Source organism: Triturus cristatus, chromosome 4_2 (genome assembly GCF_964204655.1).
Source record: "Triturus cristatus chromosome 4_2, aTriCri1.1, whole genome shotgun sequence".
In the NCBI taxonomy this organism is placed as follows: domain Eukaryota; kingdom Metazoa; phylum Chordata; class Amphibia; order Caudata; family Salamandridae; genus Triturus; species Triturus cristatus.
Window position 1 is genome coordinate 284792924 of NC_140586.1, and position 21360 is coordinate 284814283.

The following is a 21360-nucleotide window of genomic DNA, read 5'->3' on the forward strand; positions in this document are numbered from 1 at the left end:
GATCAGTGAAGCAGATTATACAGACACGCCCGACTCATGAATCAGCACCCTGTGGTCAAATACAGGTTTGGAATTACACAATGGACGGCCAGCTTCTGCTCCGGCTCAGTTAATTTGCAGCTTGGCTTTTAATGATGGGGGTCACTTCAGCTCTTCGAGCAAACCCGACAGTCATTCTTTCAACACAGTAACACAGATCTTTGCTACCGTCGAAGTGAATCAGAGCTTGGCAAACTCAACAGAGGTCTGTCTTGGCAAGATGCAGCAATGGTTGCATTTTGTTTCCTTTGTTATTGCAAGCATGTGCCACAAAAATAAAAATAAGAAACAAACATGCCCTCACCTGGACATGGTGGCCACAGGCATGCAATAAAAGTAAAAATAAATAAAAGGAATTCCTCCGTATAATTTTTTATAGCATACAGGTTATTCCTGGTATGCAGGTGTACTTAGAAGGGGTAAAGAATCACTTTATTTTAATGTACTCTATAAAGATATGATTCTTATTGGCACAAAGAAAATATACTCTTGGCTTTGAATTACTGTATCCTGAAAACATACATGGAACACAAAAAAGGATCAAGAATGGACAGTAAAAAACATTGGCAAAGTAAAGTATTGGCAAACGTTAACAGGGAAAATGCTGCCACTCACAATGCAAGAGAACAAATGGATGAAGTGGGCCGGCCAACTGCCTCTTGTATACGTGGTGGGCGAGCCAGAAAGTGAATGATAGGTGAACAGACCAATAGAGAGAGAGTACGGGCCCACAGCCCCTCCATGTATGTTTATGTGTGTGTATTATTTTTCATTTTATTATTGATTTATTACATGGGGCTAGCAAAAGCGGTCTCTAGGTCAGACCTAAAAATCTGGCTTTGTGAGGGACTCAGCAGTCAGGATGTTTCAGCCAACCAGTTCCGCTGCCCGAATCTTACACCGGACAGTAACCATCACTCTGGAAAATGATAGTGTCTATTCCTATCCCGCCGAGAGAGACAGTCATCGAGCACCCTCCTAAATATAGACTTGATAATTCTAACTCCTGCCTGTGTGGCCTACACCCTAGTCACTCAAATAGTTACAAATAATTTCAAACTGTACAGATCTGCTTGTTTTAGGAATAAAAAAGGGAAGCTTGCCACATGTCTTCCATTGGCTGCCTACCCAAAACACGGTTGCATTTAAGACTACACCGCCACCGTCCCCAACCCTGTGATCTACAACTATAAGTGTATAAGTAAAATACCTCACTGCACTCAATGCTGGAAACTGGATTAGACCTCCAGCTGCTTAGAAGCCTTCACACTGTACTGCTGGAAGACTTCTGGAGAAGGAGTTTTTCTTCAGAGTGTGCGGAACCTCGCCTCAAGAAACCCGTATCTGTCATATTCCCTCTCACTTCTGTACTCATACACTCACTGCTGCTATGGTGGGTCTGCATAAATGGACATCTCCGAGACTTTCCCCATCTCAACATGAAAACATCACAACCTAGATGACATGGTGGCACAAAAGGGACATACCAAAAAATTTGGAGTATCACACACTGCAGCAAGCTGAAAGAAAGAGGTGGGAATCCAGAGGAGGAACTAACTGAGACGCCCGAGAGAGTAAGGGTTCACACAGCTGATTGAATTCACAAGGAAACACTGGAGGCGTTAAAAGGCAAGAATTACTTCAAGCAGGCTACCTAAATGGAGTCCACGCAACAAGGAACATGATAGAACACAAAACAACCCTGTAGTAATGAAGGCTAAGCGATGGTGAACATGAGGAATCCCCAGGCAAAATAGATTCAATGGAGCCCAGGCAACTGCAACTAAATTGTCCTCAGAGAACACTTTTATAATGGCGCCCAAAAAATTGGGAATAATATGGAGCTCAGAACAAGCCTGTTATAATGGAGCCCAAAGAATGGGAATGAAGCCATAAACAAGTCTCTTATAATTAGGGCTTCCGGTTTTAGGGTATTTTTTTCTTCACATTTTCGTCTGTATTTATCCACATTTATTTTGGGGCTATCTTATTGGTATATTTCCATAACAAAATACTACACCCACAGGCACATATTAGCATTATATACAAATATTTGTTAACATATGCCTGTATTTAAGGAAATGTGATGCTGTTTTTTTTTGTTTTGTTTTTAAATCATCATTATGTCTATCCGCACAACTGTTAGTGTAGAATTCATGAAGGACAGAAGAGAGAGTCACTCACAAGAAGCACAATTTTCTGGACTTTCCACTTCTAGAAATAAACGCCGAAAGGAAACACGTTGTTTTCTGTCTGTATTCATATGTTTAAAAAAAATATATATTATAATAATAATAATCAGTAAAAACACAAAACTGTGAGCCTTACTTATAACGAAGGCCGGGTGACTGCCAATCAGATACAGTCAAAGACAATGCAGTCTCAGTAGAGCCCAGACAATGGGGATTAACCTGGACCCCATGCAAAACCTCTTATAATGTAGCCAAAGTTAGGGGAACTATATTGGAGACAAAAATTGGCCAGTTTCAATGGAGTTCAAGGTATGACTCCATAGCGCTTTCAGCAGCCCAGTAACTTTGGCCCTGATGTTTGTGTGCGGTGGATCATGGTGAAGCGCCATCACGAGCTCTGTGATAGCCAACTAGTGGTATGTCTGTGCTGTGTTGGATGCATGTTAGGTTCTCCTGCTAATGTGCTCTGCTGCATGTTTGTGTGTGCTTAGTTTCATAGCAGTTAACGGTGTTGAGAAATAGCTGCTAGTCACCTTCATGGAATACTGGGGCGGTACTGGGTGTTTTAAAGGTATTCGGTATACTATATTCTGTTGAAAGTGTAAACATTTGTTGCCAACTGTGTTGTAGCATTCTATACTGTTTGATGGCCAGTGTTTTTTGGTTTCTCAAATGCTTAACATAGCGCAAACCTACAGTGAGTGCTTCCCAAGCGCTACAAGCGTTTACAAACAAAAAGATTAACCAAAGTAGGCCCATTAGTCCAGATGTTGACATGAGTGGAAACTATGCAACATTTTAAAAGGTAAGAATACCACCTACTGCTGTACATACATGCCAAAATGTGGAATACAAAAAAGCCAATCACAAGAGAAAACAAACCATGAAACCAAAGACAAGAAAAGGAGCTAAACATTAGCGGAGGGCCAGTAGGCCATGAGGAGCAGTCCAGCGATGGTAAGGGCGGCCCCGTCCACCATTTACCAGCCTACTGTCATTACACAAATTGGTCCAAAGCGGACTGAAGGAGAATCTCTGGTCTGCTTCCCATTTGTTATTGGTCACTCGTCTACAGTGTGAACACTGGGTTGAATTGAGGACCAGTCACACCAACCAGCTTCAAACACAAACTAAGGGCAACAACGGCCAACTTGTGCGCTCTCAGTAAGGTTGCAGCATGTCCCAAACTGAATCACCGGATCAAAAAAGGGACGGAAAGCGCAACTTGAACATTACATCAGAGACCACAGGCTGTCAACCACCTGACAGCTTAAGATGAGGCATTGAGTAATTCAGCAGGAGGACAGCCTCCCTCCTTCTGAAACACCGCCCACACTTCTAGCATTTCCACTTCAAATACAGGAAGCCAAACCAAGTGAAAAAAATTCACAACCAAAGGCAAAGCCAAGATCAAACAACAGAAGAGAAAAACTATCAGAAAACATGGAGCACCAACTGCATGCACGAGGTAAAAATACCGATCTAAAAAGCCAGCTACACACCCCTTATAATTCACTAATATATCGGTTAGACGGAAGTTAGTGTTCATTATCAGGATTGTTCTTCACATGTTCTAAAAAATAAAGTCGATACCTGTTTCGTCCTTAACATCCAGGCCTACCAAAGGCTTATAATATGCAACTGTAACTCATGAGACTTTCAGCACTATACAAGTTGAGAATCCGCGGATGAGGAAACAGGGTTACAACCACACTTTACAGCGCTGCCGCTGAATGAGAGTGGAAACTGAGAATTAAAACTTAATTGGCTAGTGTTGATCTAGAGATGAAAGGTTACATTTTTGATAGATCTGAATGGACTGACGGATACCTCCTTGATTCTTTAACCTGGTGTACTTCAGGCGTTTTCATCTTTATTACTATACTTAAAATGTAAGTTCTGCACATAGATTTAGAAGTTATCAGAAAGTCGAACTTTTAAGAACGAAACACGTGTCGGCTACCATTGAACATCTGAAGAATAAAGCCTATATGCATAAAGATCAACTTGGATGTCACCGAAAATGTCAAATATGTTTCTAAAATACAAGGGTGCTCAACTGGTACAAGCCATATAGCCTACCAGGGTTGTTATTTTTTACAACCTATTTACACAGCGTTTCACTGCTAACTACTATTTTATTTGCTTTACTTTGAGGAATCCTTGTGATACATTCAAAAATAAAAACTTTGATGCGTGCACCTCTATCACTTTGTGAATTTTCATTGAGAAAATGTAGGGGGGAATGTTTGTTTAAAGTTTTGATTTTTAAAAATATACACTTGCTTACACCATCAGACAGACCGTGCTCCTATTGTCCAACTGCATCTAGAGCATCCTTCGTCTGAAATCTTTTTAACCACCGAGTAGCACACATGCTCCTCGTCCTGAGTAGCTAAGACAAAAGATGAACCTGATAACAAAACTGCTGGAGCTGTCCTGCAAAGTTTTTCAGAAGATCAGATGACTATGTACTTGCCTCATAGAAACCCATGGTAGTGCAGGAATTAACCATCAATAGAAGAGATTTTTTCTTTGTTGGGAAAAAAGTCTTTGTTCCTTAACTTCCATTTAGTCTTTGCCTTTTTGTGTGACGCTGGCTGGGGTCCCTTTTTCGGTTCCTTGATCTACATTTTCCTTTCTGTTTTCTTCCTTTGTTGACACTAGTTAGATTGTTCATTTGAATTGGAAATATGGTTATACGTCCCTGAGGCTTTGCGGGCTGTTGTCCCACAAAAAGCTAAACTGTGCATCCATTTACACAATTTATTTTTTAAAGTCATTTCCATCGAGGTTGATCGCAGTTTTCATATGGAGTTTTTTTCCTTTTGGTATTTCTTTTTTAAGGCATTGATATCAATAAAGTATACAGCAATTACTAACTCTTACGGTGGATCTTGTTATTTTAAGCACAGTTTTGGTCAAGTCACTTACTACCATGTCTGGGATATTACATATTTTCTCACACATACAAATCAATTTTACAGTGTAGGACTCCTGTTATTAGAGTCTCTGCTTTGGCAATCGAGCCAGCAGGAGAAAGTTCGTTCTTCTCAGAGAAAATTGTGAAGAAACTCTTCCAAACTGAGTGCCCGATTCACAAAGAGTCTCCGCAGTCGTGGCGGAATCTCCACAGAGGAGTCTCATCCACGTATACAGAGACTCCCCACGAGTACAAAGACTCCTCTCCCCCCCCCCCCCCCCCCCCGCTCCCCTAGTGTGGAGACCGTTTGTGAATCGGGCCCTGAGCATTCAGATGGAAAATCATTTTTGCAGGTTTACTGGCGTGTTGGTCTAACCGTAGATTCCCTTTTCTCCCTTTGGACACCCAATACAACTTTTGGCATTTTAAACAAAATGGTCAAAACCTTGAATAGTCAATTTCCAGATTCAAAGAGCAGTCCTGGACCCACTCTGTGCCCTGCAGAAGTGTACAAAATTTCAGCTATTAATGGGTCAAACTGCAGACAAATTCCCACCAAATATTTCCACATATTAGAAGTCAGACAGTTAGAGATGTGCATTAAATGCAAATTCAAATGAAAAGAAAAACTAAAAAAAAAAAAAACTTTAGTTGTGGTCTTTCTATTTGACCTTCTGAAAACAATATATGTTTGACAATTTATAATTTTCTTGCTTTCTAGCAAGAAAAATAGAAAATCGAATTAGAGACATTAGCACCCACATTTAAGAGAAGAGACATGAGCGCCCACATTTATGGAAAGAGACATTAGCGCTCAGATTTATAAATGTTTTATTGCTTTTAGAAAGTATCAACAAGGATCTAGGCAGGACCGAAACGCCTTGTTTTTCTTGCCATTTCTAATCTCCAGTTTTCCACTTTTGGGCATTGGAGTGAGTGAAGTGGGTTTTACCGACAATGGCGAGGTATGTGAAACAGTGGTATCGGCTCCATAACACCGCACCAAGCCCCATCTGTGGTTCTCGACAGCAGCAAGCTTGATCTTGCTTTTAGAAAGCATGTTTAAGCAAGTTTAACAAATATGGTACTTTAGTTAAAAAAAAATTTTTTTTTTTAAAAATCTAAAAAAAAAATCTTTTACAGTCAACATTTCTCATTACCCAAATGTGAATACATTTTTGGGGGTGAACTCTTTTCAAAGAAACACTAGCAAGATTCGCCATTTTGTGCCCCACACCATAAATTCAGTTGTATTTGGATAACAGGAGGTATCATTATCAGACTCAAAGTGGCACAAACCAGTGAGATATCAAACATAAAGGCAGCAAAGCGACCTCTGTGCTCTCGCGTGCTGATGTTTTAATGCAATGTTTGTCCTACTGAAGGTGGTGTATCGAGTATCCCAATGCCAAGGGACAGAAAAAAGAAAGAAAAAAAACAGCAACCTGGAAATAGGACATGGAGACAAGATGTTCTAACGCATCCCGTCTCATCTGACAACATGGTCAGCAGCAGCATGTTCTGCGACGCGGCGTCCGGAGCATAACCCGCACTCAATGCGTAAAGGGCAACTCTAAAGTCACCTTGCAGCATGCTGTTGACGCCGTTCGCCTGCAGTCTACACAGTGACTTGAATTTGGCAGTAGCCTAAAAGCAAGAAGCGAGTGGCATGGTCTTTCACTCTGGCGTTCAGCATCCAATGCTTCTCACTGAAGTCGTACGCACTTCGAGTAGCAGATGACTTATCCAGTTCAACTCTACTCATGTAGCAACCACAGAAGTCAAAGAGCCATGCCAACTCCAGCATCCTAATCAGCGACATGTAGGTTGGGTACCTATTTCTGCAAGTACGATATCCTATAGTATGGGGGTACAATGGGGATGTACACAGTCCTCCAAATATATAAATGAACTGGATATCTCAGAATTTGTCACGCTTTAAGAGACACTATGAAAGAGCATCCTCTGGCAAGAATGGCGCCTGTACTTTAAAAGATCAAAGATTCTACAAGCAGAGAAAGAATCCTCATGCACCAGGTACAATTACCAGAGGAAATGCCTCCCAACTCATCACTTGGTCATGTTCAACTGGACAACGAGGGTCATCACAATAGAGGGAAAAATATTTAAAAGACTCAAACTACTTTGATATTTTTCAACCTTGATTTAATGTGCCTTTTATATTCTAAATTATGTTCTAATGCTCCATTGACCCTACTCTCTAACTGCCTGAGCTCAATTTAATATATCCATGCTTTTCAGGGTCAATTAAATTCAGGCAGAATTGGATCTACTCTCTATTTTTGTTGCTCGTTTCACTGGTCTCATGCAATTGAATGTATCCTTACTGTTCATTCTCTGTTACACTTACCTCTACTTTTAGACTCCACTGAAGTTACTCTGTTACTGCTTGGGCTCAGTTACAAAAATTCATACTTTTCCGGCTCACATAATGCCCTGTAACTAATCAGGCTCCCCTGCATGTATCTTTCACTTTTAAGCTGAATTAAACTTTGCACTCAGGGCTGAATGCGTAAAAGAATAAGAGTTGGTGCACAAAGTTGTGCTCAGAAGCCTGCGTTCCACGATATCGAAGGTCGGGATCCTAATATCGATGTTGGGTAATCCTGATTCCACCTCATGCCTCTTTAATCGCCCATCAGGCAGTCTCTGCCTCTTTATCAGGTTCTCTTTCTTCTCCCTTTGTCACAATTTTCCCATCTTTATCGCTCTGGGATAAAGTCGGATACAGAACGGTATGATATGGTAAGCGCCTTCCCCAAAAATGAGGGCTTGTGGACCCCACCTGCAACCACAGGCGTTTTGCACTACATTTTAGGTTCAAATTGGTGCAACTCTTGTGTTTCAGATGCACTTAAAACTACTCCCACATTTGAAGCATAATCAAGCTGCTGTTTCTGGAAAAACGGTTTAGATTGTTAAAAAAATAACCCTGTTAGGCCAAACAACTACATTTTCACAGTATACCTCACCCATAACAACTACAGTCCCTTCACGCTGGGCCATATTCTGAAACTGTACCAGGTCGGGTGTGTGTATGGGTTGGTCGCTCCCATTTTGCGCTGGCTATGGCCTACTTCCACCTCGCCCATCTGAAGTTCTGTCTATATTTAGAAAGTTCTTAACACAGACCGTTGACGAACAAGTAGGTACACAAGAAGTAATAAACACAGTGGATCCAAGGTAAGCGAGCATCATTCTATATACAACTTATACGCCTTCAATCACGAATGTCACTGCTCTACACCAAAAGTACATATTAGATTGCATTCTGCTCTTTCACAACGAGCACCTCCCAATCACTCACACTGAAGAGGGCCAATGGCTAAAGCGAGCAGACCCCATGCGGCATGCTCAAGTGGGAGGAAGAAAGATGTGAATGACAACAACAAACCATTTGTTGAGGAGGGCTCGCTGAAAGCTTCTATAATTAATAGAAGTATGTTCTATATAGAATTGTATTGAAATCGATCTGACTAACGTCAGGCCTAAAAAGTGTGATGATGCAACTTTGGGGGCATTTTACATTCCTCACGCATACTTATGCATCATAAAGCTACAGCGGCCTGACTGTGGTGACAGGTATGCATGTGTACGTATTTGCATGACAGAACAGACATTTTCTTTTTGTTTCAAAATACGGTTCCAAGATGGCGGATGCCATTCTTGGAGAAGTTGAAAAACATGAAATATTTTAGAAAGGAGCAACCTAGCAGCAAATTACAGCTCTGTGCCCTCCAAAAACAAACAAATTAAAATTTAAAAAAAGAGAAAGAAATAAACAACTGTGGAAAAGGAGAGCAATTGTGGAGCAGGCAGGGTAAGCCAGTACACCCCAAAGACAAGCGGGTGCAGTGAAAGGGAGGGGAGCATAGAGGAAATGGTCAGGGGTGGTGCAAATAACCAAAAAAAAAAAAAGCTTAGCGGGGCAAGGATGCGGGAGAAGCAATGGATATGATTTGGAAGGGAGTGCATGTGGGGAAAAGTGCGAGAGGGCAGCACCCTACAGGGAAGAGAAAGCAAGAAATCCGATGCACTCCCATAATTTGCTGGAGGCAAAAAAAAAAAGTATTTTGCTGATGTGGAGCTATGGAAGGATACAAGTCATCCAGTCAAAATGATGGTAACGAAGCTAGGCTGGGGACAAACACAAGAAAAATAAAACCCATCGAATAAGATTTTAAGATAAAAGTTTTACAAGAAAGCCAAACAGCAAGCAGTGTGTTGACCCAAGTCCCATTCAGAGTACTGGCATTACCCACGACAGATCCTCAACGACACAGACAGCTAAAGGATGCATGTCGGCGAGACCTAAAAACACTGAAAAGCAACTGCCCTGCTCGAGTCAATCAGCACCAAAAGCAGACCAGTCACCAAACAAAACTAATCTCAAGATCAACATAGAAAACAGATTCCTTTCAGGTCCACTTGAAAGTAAAGTCATATAATCAATCAAAAGTAACCTGTTCACAAACACTGCAAATAACACCAACTGAAGCTGCGGGTTCTAAATACCAGGGTAGGGCAGCCGGTTGCACTTTAAATCAGTCTTGTTACAAGACTTGTAAAACGTGCACCAAATGAAATTTGAAAAAAAAATTCATTAATGAACTGCCAAAAAGGGATACTCACTCACGCACCTCGTTTTGGCATTTTCTGAGTTCAGTCAATTTTCCAAACTTCAGTGCCGGCCTGGCACAGGAGAATGTTGCAATGCAGAGAAAAGGCTGAGCCAGCAACGCTTGTAACCAAGGTGATTTACGGCTATAAAAACACTCCCACTCCAGCTGCCGAGATGAAATAATGCTTCAATAATGCATTCTTTTAATTTAGAACCCGCCTTCTGACTCTCCCCGCCCCAGCTGGGCAACGGCTCGGCATTCCACCCACACCAAAGTCCACAACCTGCTTGATATAGATGTAAACCACTTTTTTCAGCTTAAGGCATTTTTATTGAAATACAAACAAAAGTAGAGACAAACACCTGCAGATATTCATTAGTCATGTTTTAAATTAAGTATGCTAAGTGTAATACAAAATTGCTACCACAAAACTGCTATAAAATACGTCAATTGAATACACCCACACAATGCATAAAATACCAATACAAATAAGCATGTAACAGATTCGTTTTTTAAGCAGTATAATTAAAGCAATAACAGGAAGGAAGAAAGAACAGGAGAAGCGGCAATACACTGAAAAGAAGGGCACTGAAGAAAAGTTCACGTGGATACTATTATAAAACAAAATCTAAAATAAATTTTAAAAAAATACACACGCCACAAAAACAATAAAATCAAATCAATGTTACCAGTATAAAATCAATGTTACCAGTAAAAAACAAGAAAAGAAAAAAACCAATGAGAAATATTTAGCTATGATAAGCTAAAATACATAGGAATACTATATACAAGGAAACAATTATCAAACACCAACAAATCATGGAGGTTAATATCAACCACTTCTGTGACATAAACCACAAATAGAACAGTCTCTTGGCACTTAAAACACAAAACAGATAAACCCTGTACCTCAACTTCAGATGAATAAAAGACTAAGTCCAGCCTACCAGCACCCAAATCTATCCAGGAGGCGTTCAGCCCATCAAGTTAGCACAGTTAACAAAAACTCCTGTGATGACCTACATTTTAGATACAGTCCTTAGCAACCATTGCTCATCCAACCAAGCTATCTTGCTGACAACAGGACGTTAAAAAAATGGTCCTTAGCAACCATTGCTCATCCAACCAAGCTATCTTGCTGACAACAGGACGTTAAAAAAATGGATTTGTGGTATCGGGAGGAGGGCATATATCTTGAACAAGTTTACACATCTAAATTGTCAACCATCAATCAATTAATCCAGATTTGTAGAGCATGGCTAATCCCTCGTGAGGGTATCCAGGTACCGAGAGCACGACTGCAGGGGAGGGCTCAGTTGAACAACCAGATCTTGAGTTCCTTCCTGAATTCCAGCACCGCTCTGGAGTTATAAAGTTAAACAATGTGGAGTTTTGGACGAGAAACCAGGACAACTGTCGAAATCCCACTCAGCCAAATGAAACACGTAGCAGAAAGGATTACGGTAAAAACTAAATCGGCGTTCAGTTCGACTCATGGGTCTTACATAGGATGCATATAAGTGCTTGAGGTGCTGTGCCCTGCTGTCCTCATGTTTAAGACCCGATACATACCACTGGAAGGCTGCCATTTGATGGAATAGTTGAAAAAAACTTCCCATGCCTAAAAGAACTGGAGAAACGAAGGCGCTCCCGCCCCTTCCCCGAGGTGTCGCTTGGAGGGGGTGTCTTTGGTCGCCTCTGCTTCACAGACGTCTTCTTTGGGCTGCAGGCAAACCCAGGCTGTGAGCGCGAGAGACAAAGATCTTGCGCCTCCTGCATACACTCAGCAATGCATGGGGACCACCATCTTCTGAGCTCCGTCTGCCTCACTGCCTGTGATCTCTCAGAGTCCAGCCGCAGCTCTGGAGGCGCCTAGCGGGAGTTGCAGGGAGCTCTCCACGCCACAGCTAGCCTGGGAAAGGGAGCAAGGTCACTGTGAAACTCTTCACACAACTCCAAATAATACCGTGACAAAACGAAGAGGCTATACTAAGCAAGAACATATTGTTTAAATGAAACGAAGCAGATCCTCATACCATTACACAATAGAACGTGGCCGGGCCGCTATTGTAAAACAAAAAGCGCACTGAATAACGAGCCGTGGCAACAGGAGCATGCCAAGGCGCATTTTAAACAAGCGTTGTGTGAAAAGCATAGTGCGTCCCAGCTAATGAAGGAGAGTGTGTAACGCCGCAAGTGAGATCTAATCCCGCTGGGAGGGGACAGGGTGGCAACCAGGAGGGATTAAAATGTCTCTGGTGCAATCATTGCACTGCCTTTTGCATAATACGTGACGCCAAACGACACGCATGAATGAAAACTGCAGGCGGAGACACGGCTTTGGAATCCGTATTGATTCCAAGAAGCCCTTGCATGGCGAGAGTAGCGCATGGCCTGCTTTCGCCAGGCCGAGACCTAAAAAAGAAACAAAAAAAACCTGCCATTTCAAATTAGAAACAGACAGACTTTAAATGTAAGAAAAATACATTTTGCATGTTAAATGCAATTACAGAAGTCATTAAAACAATCGCCGTTTGATTAGAAACTGCAGTTTAATAACAAAATCTCCCTATTTAACAAACTGAAGCTGTCTGGGCCTACAACTGTTAAACCGTTTTAAGCGAAAATACCTGACCTCTCTTATAATCACTTTAACCCAACTTTACATGGCTCCTTCATAAGCACAAAGGCACTGCCTGTTTGAATGTGCCGATTGAAGCCCTTCCCTTACATCTGCTGCTGCAATGCATGGAAATGCAACAAGCTGATGCAGGGGTGGGATTTTCAATGCTGTTCCAAAATCCTATGCAGGGAAAAGAAATCCTTATAGGCTCCTGTAGGTTCAGTGAAAATAGCACGCTGCAGCCTTCGTTGAAACACCCTATAAGGCTTAACAAGCATATGCCGGAAAATATTTACTTCCATTTTCCAAATTAGGCCAGGGAGGTCCCAAAATTACCTTAACATAACACCCACTGAAAAGTCAACAAATGGAGCCTTCTCTTAATAACTTCATTAAGGGGGGCCTAAGGGAGCAAAGCCCCGGCAAATTAAGGCTCGGTTCTAAATTAAAACGGGCATTCTGGTTACAAAATAAATATATACAATTACAAATAAATACATTTAAAAAAAGAACACAGCGAGTGCATTTATTTAAGAGTACATGATAGGATGGTAGCAGCAGCCATCTTCAATAGCTGAAAAGGGGCAGCCTTACCCCTCAGAGCAAAGTGACGCGTCCAACAGCGCAAACGCAGAAGCGCAATCAAACAAACAGAGGCCAGCTATAATCCGCCATTAACCGTAATGCTTGCAAATTCGTGGATTAAGCAGATTGCAGTTGAAAGCACTTGACACAAGGGCCTGTCATCCGCAGTTCTAAAGCCTCACCATGAGTACGCGCAGAGACGGACAGCGTCAACATTATAGTGCCAACATGACAGCGCGAGGTAACATACATATTGGCAGAAGGGAGATAACACCAGGCGCCTCCAATATGCCAATTTCTCTCTTTTTAAAATACCACATAGACCATTCAGAGTCCTCAGCTCAGACTTTGCTCCCACACTAAAATGGTCTTAGGAGCAAGAGCCAGAGACTGGGCTAGAATCCCCTAGTGTGTGTGGTTGATCTCAGATGGGGTACAGGAGGTCAGTGGACCAGGCCAACTGAGGCATCATGGTGGGGTGGGGGTGGGGGGGGGGGGTTGTTTTAAATACGCGGTATTCTCTTTCAGGAGTGGGGCTTAGTTTGTAAAAATATAGGTTCCAGGCCTAAGATCATCTTTCTAACCACCACACTCTTAAAAGTGACATTTTGGACTAGTCTTCATCAGCTTCTAAGTAGGGATAGCCTAGATGTACTAGTTCTATCATATTATTAAAAGTAAGTTGATATGTTTAATGGCCCCTGCTCAAAAAAATATGGTAAACAGTGCCACCATGTGGTAGGCTGTGTTTAATAATTGCCAGCGTTTACAACTAGGTGCTGGAGCCGAACACCAGCACAAATTAAGCACTGATCAGGAGGCTGGGTTTCAGCTTCTTTCTGGGCTTGGAGACATGGAGCAGGTCTGAAGTGGTAGGCAGTGTTTATTTGTAACCTTGGAGCATACACCAAGATGACTTGCATGCCGGCGCTTTAGCAGGCAGAAGATACAGATTGTAAGGGCAGGCACTGGCAGACGCAGCCCTTTATGAGTCAACTTCATTAGACGATGCAATAAGTTAGTCTATACATGGTCCCCGTCTAGTCTTCGCGTTCACATCAAGAATACACCTGATCTAGGCCCAAATCACCTCAGGAACATGACATTTCTGCAGTTCCCAAGTGTGAAAGGAATCGCTGAGCGACAATGGTTTGCGGCGTCTTGGTTGAAATAGCAGGGGCAGCTCCTGCGTTAAGGCGGAGGAGCGTCGCGCTACTAAAAAATTGCCCCCAGAAATGGAAATATAAAATTATAATAAAGTTCACTCAGTACCATTTTATTTTTCAAAACCTCGTCCCGAGCAGAGTGTCAGGAAAGGGCGGGGGAAGGGCTTTCTGCTGCCAGTCAGGAAGCAGCAGAAGGCAGTGACAGGCAGGGCACTCCCAGTTTAAAGTGCCCATGTCTTTTTGGCCAGCCGTCTTGCGTCGGCTAGTCAGACATGCGCATTTTAAACCGCTCTAACCCAGCTGTCTTGATAGCTGGGTTAGAGACAGCATAGGGCTCCAGAGTCCTCGGGATCTGCGAGAGAGGCCGCTCCCTCCAATACCGGCACTGCTCTCATGCAGCATGAGAGCAGCCCCAGGATTGGTTACTGCAGTTTCCTGGATCCTGCCTGGAAAGAAGACCAGAACAAGGAGAACATCACACCAGGAAGGCAAGTGGAATGATTTTTTTTTTTTTTAAACGTATTTTTTCTTTTTGTCTCCCCCACCACCAACCTCTTTACTTGCCAGCCGCCACTGCTAAATACGTCAGAGGAGAGAACCATGGAGTGTGCGGCAGACTTCTTATAAGTTTGCTTGCATGAGGTCTTTGGGCAGTCGACTTGAATTTGAGACAGTGGTCACCAGAACTACAGCAGCAGGAGCAGCACCTTCAGTGTTTCACGATGGCTCTAGACCGGATGTCCTTCGGGGTGCGCAGGATCTTGGGGGCCTCAGTCTTAGGAACGGGGTATGGTTCCACAAAGATGCGAAGCAAGTTTAGTCCCTAGGAAGCTGAGAGAGGTGGAAGAAGGGATTGGGAAGGTGAATGGAGGAGCAGCCAGGTGGAATGTCTGTCCACAGTGGTTCACAGGTCCCTGGGGAAAGCCATCAGCCTGTCGTGGACGGAATATGAAGAAACTCGGAGGAAACTGGGTAAAAGTGGCACCGCTAACCTGTTAAAAAGACTGGACAGTGTGCGGTCTGGTGCTTTCCCGAGCACAGGCTCGCAGTGCTGCTCCCACGCACATTCCCCATTTCTGTGCACTGGCAATGCTGTATTTACACCTTCTGTCTGAGAAGCTAGATCCCAACGAAAAAATGCACTGCTTAAGTGTTCCCTGAATTTAGGGTAGAACCAGCGGTCAGTGAGAGACTGAGGTCACTGCCACAAGAACAGCTCTCAGTGAGGTCAGAGGCAATCGCAACTCATTGTGCGGTGTCAATGAAGCGAGAAAAATATGTGACTAGGTTAGGTGTGAATTAATCTCACCCAGTGGTACTTACACTGGGCTTCATTTCAATCCAACTTTGTTTTTTTCCTCAGTCAGGCGGCCTATGGGCGATGGATATGCCCAGACTTGCATCCCATTGGTGGGTGCCATAGGACGCAAGCTGCACCTCTCTCACTGATGGAGCCAACATGGCTGCAACTGGTCTAGATTTGCTTTTTGTTCAGTTCCAAAGGGGCGTGGCCAGCAGTTCGGGTTGAACTGTTCCTATTGGAGCAGGACTGGGTTTCATTTGCAGCTGGCTAGTCCCCTCCTTCAGTGTCTCTGCAACGAAGGCATCTCTGTTTTAGGTCACTGCAGTAGATTCAGCATTACCGTTTAATGACACTTCAGTGAGGGCAAGCTGCCAGTGCAATGTCGCTGCAGATATGGCTGGCTCCAAACTGAGGTGGCCCGGTGAGCAAAAGAACACTGGGTTGGAGTGCTAACCTGAGCTATTGCCAGTGGTTAGACTTATTGCAAACAGCCTCCCATCACCTTTTGTACATTTCGTGTACTGCCCTAAGTGGTATGGGAATGCCCAGATGTGGGTCTCATGCTCCCTGTGTCACTGGAACCACTCTGTACCCGGCTGATGAGCCCATAACTAGGGCAAAACCAGTCCTGAGTTGCTTGTGTTCCGGTTCAGGGAGGCCCTGGCTTGACAGTCCAGGCTGGACTGTTCCAATGGGGAGCGGGTTCAAGAGTGATTTGCATGTGGCTGGGTCCAAACTGAGGTGGCATGGTGAGCAAAAGAACAATGGATTAGAACGCTACCCGAGCTACTGCAAGTGGTTAGACTTATTGCATGCAGCCTCTCATCACCTTTTGTGTGTTTCACTGCTGCAAAGGTACCATTTAAAGTGATGCCCTGCAATGGGCAAAGAAGATGTGCAGTTATTACTGCTGAGGGGAACTGCCTCCATGTGATCTCACAGCAGCGGGGTCCCACATCCCTAATTTCCCTTGGACCCGACATTAGCATATTTGTCAACCCTACTGATTTAGGCACAAGACTACTGCTTTTTGTTCATTCACCCACCTATTGATTTTGCATCGCGTTCCTACAGCTTTTTCAAGCCCTCCTGTCAGATCTGATCATGGTGTCCTCAGAGCCTGTGCTAAAGCGGAGACCAGTTCTCCGCTGCAAACACAGAAAGGCTTGCAGTGAGAAGCTGAGCTGCAAAGTTACATTCAGTGTGATACACTGAGTGAAAAAACAGGGCTTGCTAATCAGAAAGGTATGGGGGGGGGGGGGGGGGAGACCCTGTGAGTGCAGGGCTGATGGATCTTTAGAGACATAAGGGAGAAATAGATGGAAGAGGAAAGTTTAAATAGTAGGAGGAGGAGGATAGGAAAGGGCAGTGAAGGACCAAGGCAAAGAGAAAGAGAAAAAAATAAACAAGCACTGGTAAACCCAATAGACCTTGTGTTGGGTGGCAGTTTTTTGGCTGTGTCTATGTTTGTATTGTACTTGTTTCTATAAATCTTTATTTTTGAAGAGCTGGTATGCCCTCACCAGTTTAAAAAAAAAAAAACATTGGCTGAAAGCAAAAAATGTGTCCTCACAAAGCACACTTTAGCGTAACAGTCAGTGGAACTAGAGGGAACCGCTTTGTGTGGATGTGCCATTTGTGAAACAGCAAAATGCCATCACCCATACTGAAGGTAGCCCCTGGCTAAAGTGGGCTGACCAGTTTGTCAGTGCTGTATGCTGTAGTGAGCGGGAGGACAATGTGAATGACACAAGAGACCAATGGATGAAGAGGTGGCTGTAAGCCCCTACAAATAAAGTGGCAGACAGCAACACAGACTGCAGGTGGAGAGAAGTACACGAGGGAGACCGCTGGAAAACACATCTCATGGAGTGCTTAAACCAAAAGAAAAAAAGTAGGACTTGAAAAGCAAGCAGTGGAAACATAGGAGACAGTCAATCAAAAGATACTGTAAAGCAGCTATGCTCCCTGGGAAGGACAAACACAAGATTGGCAAACTGGGACACGAATATTAAACAGGCAAATTAGAGTGAGAGGAATGGTAAGCAATGGGTGGGTGCTTAACCCCAGTAGGTTCATGAAAGCTGTGCAGTCTGGTATGCTGGGCCCAAAAAGATACAAATGCGACAAATTTGCTCATTTGTATAATCCCCAAAAACTTCAAACTAAATGTGTTTTAGGATCACCTTGAACTGTGTGCTAATTTTCACAACATGCCAGCGGCTGTTGTGATAACTTGTAAAGAAAACTTTTATGGGCACTGCTTGCTAGACAGCAACAGCACTCGTCACTACCAGTGATCTTTCACAGCCATCTTCACGCTGGACAACGGGCAAGCACGCCATCCTAAAAGATGAACAAGCAATTCACTGTAGGCAGCCTCGCCCACCGAACATCAACAAAATCCTTTCACAACACAGTGGGGTTGATCCAGTCACTTAACATATAGAACCACAACCACTCACACTACAAATAGCACATCTTCACAAGCCGAAGCAGAGACTCTAGTATACGATGGAAACCTCAGAACCGCTTGGAAAGTCACCCTGGACAGCTGGAACAGTGATACTTGTGCAATAAATAAAAGGAAACAACATATGCTTTGCAAAAAGCACAACACAATCTTGTATTTCAGTTCTTAAAATCCCAAGACATCTCCTGACAGGCAGCAGGTTTTCACAACTTTCAGCCTCCGGAGAGAACAGGCTACACAGCTGTCAGAGGTCATTTGCAAAAAAAAAAAAATGAATTCTGGCAAAAGGCAAAGATAGGACCTTGGATTTTGCTCAGATCGAAATGAGGTTCTGCAGATGGCTCTTCTACTGTGAGAAACTGCTGCCCTAAACCAATTTCTTGCACCTTTGGCATCTATTAGCAGAAGCATTGTATTCCACTGCAATGGGGGGGTTTCTTTTGGCAGCACCGGTCCAGGCAGACAGTTTCTACGTACCCATCAGCAGAGCAGTAGCACATAGGAGGCCAAATATGCCACATAAGGATGTACAGCAGCCATAAGGTAGACGAAAGATGTGAAGAAATGCAAATGAAGAAAAGAAAATGAGAAACAGCTTATCTAGGCCAGCAAAATCTTTCACGAACTAGGTTTACATTTTACAAGGTATTTTCTGTGTCTCAGCTGGCAATCTAGCCAGAATCACCGGTTAAAGCTGCCCGGTTGTGTGATACTGCTGATTATAGTGCTATGCTAAGTTTGGTAATGGTATAGCGCTTCACGATATGTAAAGTATACGAATTAGCCATCTTCTCTGAACAAGATTGTAGATTGTGAGCATGCAAGAAATTGAAATAAGTTTACCTTGTTACAATAAGCCTCATCCACAAATGATTACGTTGGAAAATTTGCATTTTGCTCCCATAGGGCTACAAGTATATTTGGAGAAAAAATCCGACTTTTTTGGAATTCACTAAAATGCCAGTAATACGAAGGGAACTCTACAAAAGTCTGATTCCAGGAGTACTCACTTTAACAGAATTTTATTTCTAATGCGGCCAAAACTCCTACAATACTAATTTCACATACTTGTAAATGTCTTTGTGACTTGACCAAAACACCTAAATTGTGACTCTTCTTCACACAGTACAAAACGAAATGACAGTCACGCTTTGTATTTTTATCAATAGAGCGTCGGACCTTTGGGGGCAAATTCACAAAGGCGTATAAAGAGTTATCATGTACCACTACTTCACATCACGAAGGCTTTTTGCAAAATTGACCTATAATTTCCACCTGGTTGAAGTTCTGCAGGCTACAATTACATATTATTACCCATTATCAAATACTTTGTCACTGCCTATGATTTTTTTTTTACTCCGCCAGCCAATGAGAAAAGAACATTTCCTTATTAATCAATCGTCAAGGGCAGAACACCCCACCCCTATGTGTGGAACAACGTTCAATCCTCGGGTTTCCTACCCGGCACGCTCTGCCTCAGAGGAATGATGCTCTTTCCTGTCACCACATGAACATGAAAACGTAAACAAGTCTCAACCACTAGTGCTGAATGAATGACTCTTTGCCTTGCTGCGTGGCGCTTATTGCAGACAAGTGCTGAGTCAACCGGTCACAAAGTGCACTGCTGATAGGTTGTGGTACGTATAAACCAGGGGACGCCTCCAATAATCAATAAATACATTATTGGACGTCGCATCAGACGTCACCCAAATCCAGCCAATGGGAGGAATGAGACAGCCGCGCCTGGCAGAGCACAGGGTATAACAAAAACAAAGGACAACGAGAGGTCTGTAACGATGAGAAAAGCACCGAGTGCCTCAAACAACCAGCAGAAGGCGAACACGGAAGAGCGGAAGTAACCTTGGTCCGGGGGCGCAACAACAGGGAACCTCAGTTTCTGCGGGGAGGGGTGGTGGGGGCGCCAGCAGACGGAACTTCAGCAGCAAATGGGGAGGGGGGGGAGATGGAGTAGTGGAAGAAACCACAGTCAGCAGGGGAAGGGGGCAGCAAAGAGAACCTCATTGGCACTCAGACAACCTCAGCCACTGGGAATGAGTACAAATGAGGCCTCGGGCATCAAGAGGTAGACAGCAGAGGCGACCACATCCACCAGGAGACACGGAAGAGCCGTGGAAGGCTCAACCAGCAGGGGCATCGAGGTGGCAGCCGAGATAACCTTGCCACCAGCAGACAGGAAACAAAAGGAAAATGCCAAACAACTGGGGAGGATTTCAGGCGAAGCACCAAGCAGGCTCCCTCACTCCAGGAGGAAAGGCGTCTCGAAGAGACAGGCAATCAGAAAACGAAATGCTCCCCAGAGAGGCACCAGAAAAGATACTGCGCAGGCAAAACGCAGATACTGCCCAGACAGCCAAATACGGCTCAGGGGCTACACAAACTGCCCAAGGACAGCAGGGACAAGGCAGCCAAATCCTGCCCCACGGATAGACAAAGGCAGATACTGCCCAGACCCAAGCTATGCAAGGAGACACAAAGCAATGCACAGTTCAGGCAGCCAAATACTGCCCTGGGAGCCACAAAGACAGAGGCTGCCCCGGGTCACGGAGAGAAAGAGATGAACAGTCAGAGGGAGGGGATGCGCACAAGCTCCATGGCCAAGCGGTCACTTCTTGAGACAGGTCTTAATCGAGGTCCCAGGACTGAATAAGAGAGACAGACGCCTGGGCTTCGGGGGCTTGAGGGCAACAGACACGAGTTTAAAACAGCGAACCTTGGCGGTAGGACTAACGCTGCTGGCTAGGTACGCAGCGCCTAAGGATAGCAACAGGGATGGGAGAAGAGGGTCACCATTCTTGAGGGGCCACATTCCTTTGCCAGACTACGGGAGGGGCTTTTGAGGCAGCACACCTAGGTGGGGCGGCTGCACACTTCTGGGAAGAGGGGCGCGGCCTAGAGGCAGCGCACCTGGGCAGGGAGGGGGAAATCACTGCAGCGAGGCAAAGTCCTGTCTGTGGTGAGGGGCGGACGTGCGCTGCCGCGGCGGCACTCACCTGCTGGAAGCCCGCGGGGGCGGCATGAAGACCCGAGGGCTCCACTCCAGGAAAGAAAGGACGAGAGCTGCCCAGGGAGGAGGGAAGGAGCCCGGGCTGCAACCGAGTATAAAGAGCCTTACACGCCGTTCTCTCAGCCCTCAGCTGAGGAAGGAGGGCGGTGGGGTGAAGGGAAGGAGGGGGCGGGGAGAGAGAAGGGCTGGGTGGGGCGTGGGAGGGAGAGGGGAGGAGCTACAGCACCAGGGCGGGGCAATTGGAGAAGGAAAAGGAGAGAGGGTCGCGGGAGGGGGCGGGACAAGGCAGTTGAAGTGATGGGAGAGGAGGCTGTTGACAGCCTGCACACTGTCTTTGAGCGTAAACGGCCAATCACAGTCTTGGCTGAAAAAGAGAGGCGGGCGCAGA

The 21360-nt window shown here is 44.4% G+C and overlaps 1 protein-coding gene across 1 annotated transcript in view; it reads right to left on the bottom strand.

Moving 5' to 3' along the window:
• C4_2H1orf21 (chromosome 4_2 C1orf21 homolog) overlaps positions 1-21127 on the bottom strand; it is a 341397-nt gene extending 320270 nt beyond the window's left edge. The window contains exon 1 of the mRNA XM_085601527.1: positions 20959-21127. The gene's annotated coding sequence lies outside the window, so the exon portion shown is untranslated. The remainder of the gene's footprint in view (positions 1-20958) is intronic.
• Between the last annotated feature and the right edge of the window lie 233 nt (positions 21128-21360).